The sequence below is a fragment of the Trichechus manatus genome, unplaced genomic scaffold (genome assembly GCF_000243295.1).
Source record: "Trichechus manatus latirostris isolate Lorelei unplaced genomic scaffold, TriManLat1.0 scaffold00072, whole genome shotgun sequence".
Taxonomy (NCBI): Eukaryota; Metazoa; Chordata; class Mammalia; order Sirenia; family Trichechidae; genus Trichechus; species Trichechus manatus.
The window spans coordinates 7,172,931-7,176,639 of NW_004444008.1; positions in this window are offsets into that span (position 1 = coordinate 7,172,931).

The following is a 3,709-nucleotide window of genomic DNA, read 5'->3' on the forward strand; positions in this document are numbered from 1 at the left end:
TAAGATCAGATGAGTTATGAATATTTTTCCTAGAAAAAAAAATGTAATACACACACATAAACATGAACAATCTACTTTGAATTTTTTAGATGATGCATGCACCCTCTGAAGGCCAGGCTCAGTATCTCTATACCAGATACAGTGTGTGTATTACTGGTCAGTGATTCACTCACATTGGATCTGGGCTCACTCTTCTTTCCCAGGTTGCTGCTGATTTGTCCAGGACTGAAGGGTTGATCAAGTTACTGCCTGGGTCAAACTGTAGCTTTATTGATGAGGATCCCTGTTCTCCAAAGAAGCCAGGAAATAAATAAGGTAAAACTATGTAAAAAGCTAGCAGTGTGCAGTGGCGGGTCTAGGATATCACACTGGCCCTGGGCCAGTGGCACTGTAAAGCAATTTCTATTAACCTGGTATGGCCCAATGTCCTTCCTCAAGCATGTGATATGTTAATTAAAAGGTTAACAAGCTTGACTTGTAGTTTCGAGCTAATATTATGGTAAAGTTATCTGAAAGAGGGGTGTCTCAGATGTTTGGAGACGAGTACAATTCCACCACTTGCCAGAGGCGCCATTTTCCATAGATATGCCTCTAGCCATACTGGGTTAATAGAATCTGCTCAGAAGTGCCATGTGCCCAGGGATGGTGCAACACCTGTCATACTTGCCATATCCTAGTTACACCTTTGGCAGTGTGTCTAGAACAAAGTGTGTGCTCATTGCATGCTAGTTTTTCAGCACTATGTTTACATTGTTTTATTATTAATATCAATTTTTAGTAGTTAGAATATAGTAAGCATGCAACATTTGTTGAATAAATAATAATCTTACTCGTTTTTATAACTCATTTTTATTTTATATAAGGATGTCTTGGAGACTTTTGCTGTATGAAAGATGGAGTATATGTACTTTTCCCTGTTCCTCAGCTAAGTAAAACTAAAAACTGTACATTATATACAAAACAAACACAAGACTGAAAAACAGAGAGGAGTCGGCAGACTGTTTAAGGGTCTTGAGATTCGAGAAATGGTATGGTGGTGAGTTCTTTGCATTTCCTTTTTGTCTTATATATCTAAGACTTGGATCCGAAGAAGCCAGCAATCTAGAAATACCAATGGGCACAGATAAAACAAAGCAAAAACAATAAAAGTTTGCCCTTTCTAGCTGAAGCACCAGGAAATGCTCAGCACAGCAAGACAGAAAACATTTAAAAATATTGCTATACTCCAGTCACACACCATGGATAAAACTATGTAATCCCACAGACACCCAAAGCAGGAAAGGTCAAGTGGGGAGCTGAGATTTCCACATCATGAGGCAAGGCTGTAATGAGGGATAACCACACACCTACTGGGGTGGTGTTAGAGAAGGCCAACTAGAGACTGGAACTTCCATCCCTGCTGGCCAGTAACAAGGCCTCTCTTAACACCAGGGTATTAATGAAGACCATGTGTGGAACTTTAAGTTGCACCTCCACTTAGCAGTAATGAAGCTTCCCATAGTCTCTCCACAATGTCAGAGAAAGCCTAGTGGAGAGTTGAGATTTTAACTATTACCTCACGGAAACAAGACCATTTGCAATGCAATGACAATAGAGATCATGCAGGGAGCCAGAACTCCTACCCATTTCTAGCAGTAAAGTGAAGCCCCACCCTTGAAGGTCATCAGAGTTCCAGGTAGGAACTTGGACTTTTACTTTCACTGGGCAGTAATAATGCAGCACCTCCATCACCCTATCAGAGCGATGTATAGGAAGTAAACCATAAGAGAATATTTATATAATATATAGCCTCTCATATCATAACATTCAAAACCCCCAGGCATTCAGTTGAAAATCATTTGTTATAGCAAGAATGAGGACGATCTCAAACTACAGAAACAATACAATCAATAGATCTCCATGAAGCGACGACAGAGATGTTAGAATTACCTAAAACCATTTTAAAGTAGCCATCATGAAAAAACAGAATTAAATAAAAAGAAAAAACCAGCTTCAGCAAATACATGGAAAGTCTCAGTAAAGACGTAGAACCCAATGCAAATTTTAGAACAGAAAAATTCAATGACTCTCTAATAGAAAGTACAATGAGTAGTTTCAATAGTAGAATGGAGGGGGGAAAAAAAAAAACCCAGCACAGAACACAAACTAGAAGACAGAATGATAGAAGTCTCCCAATCTGAATAACTGAGGAAAATAAACTTTAAGAAAAAAAGCTTAAAAAGAGATTCTCAGGGAATAGTGGAACTATAACAAAAGACTTAATGTATATGTCACAGGGATCTTGGAAGAGGAACAAGGGGAAGTTGCTAAAAAAAAAAGAAAAGCTATAAAGGAAACACAGTAATCCTCCATTATCCTCGGTTCCATTTTCCATGTGGTCAACTGTGGTCTGAAAATGTTAAATGAGTAGCATGATGAAATCTCGCTCCATCCCACTCCATACCTCCCAAGGACCACATTTGCATAACTTTTATTACAGTATATTGTCATAATTGTTCTATTTTATTATGAGTTTTTGTTGTTAATCTCTTACTGTTCCTAATTTATAAACTTTGTCATAGGTATATATGTATAGGACAAAACAGTATCTATGGGGTTCAATATTATCGATGGTTTCAGGCATCCACAGGGGTTTTGGAATATATCCCCTGCAGATAAGAGGGCACTACTATAATGGCTGAAAACTTCCCAAATTTGGAAAGAGACATAAACTTATAGGCTCAAGAAGTTGAGTAAGCCCCAAATAGGTTAAACCTAAAGAAAACCGTGACAAGACACAAAACAATTAAACTCCTAAAAGCTAAAGATGAAGACACAATCTTGAAAGCCGTGATAGAGAAATGACACGTCACCTATATGGGAAAACAATTCAAACGACAACAAATTTCTCATCAGAAATTATGGATGGCTGAGGGTGGAGCCAACATGGAACAATAGACAGATGCATCCTGTTGTTCCTCTGCAGCAAAGACCTGAAAATCTAAGTAAAACAGATACAAGCATCCATCCTGGAACCCTAAGCATCAAAAAAAAAGGGATAAAGAACTAGATCAAACACCAACTGGCAGAAGAAACTGAAGGAAAACAGAGAATGAGGACAGACACGAACGGAGGTCCTCTGACAACGAACATGGAACAGTGTCACCATCTCGAAGCACAGCCAGCAAGGACCCAAGACAGGGAGTACAGGAAGGCAACTTCACGGCACTCCCAACAGGAGGCACAATACCTGGTAACCAGAGAAACTTTCCCACCCCTCACCATTCTGCCTGTACACCACCCCTACACCTTCCTGATGGGCCACTCTTTGTCTACTAGCCTGCTATCACCCCAGGGCCCCACATCCCCATCCACTGGCTCCTACCATGCCCTTTTTTTCCTCTTTCGTCTATTTCTTTTTCCTTCCAACCTAGCCCCATACACCACTGCAACCCCTTTCTGATGGGCATTGTGGCTCCGCTTGGCTAGAGAGCTACCATCTTGCTATCACCCAGGGTCTGCCCTGTCCCCACCTACAGTCTGTTGTTGCACCATATTTTCTTCCCTTTCTTTCTCCCTCCCACCTAGCCCCATATGCCACCTCTACCCCTTCCTGCTGTGCCAAGCCACCCTGCAGTGGGTAGACAGCCTATGCCCTGTAGCTTTCTACTTCCCACCTAGCCCAGTATGCCAACTTCCCCCGTTTCTGCAGGCTTTCGGGTCCGTCCAC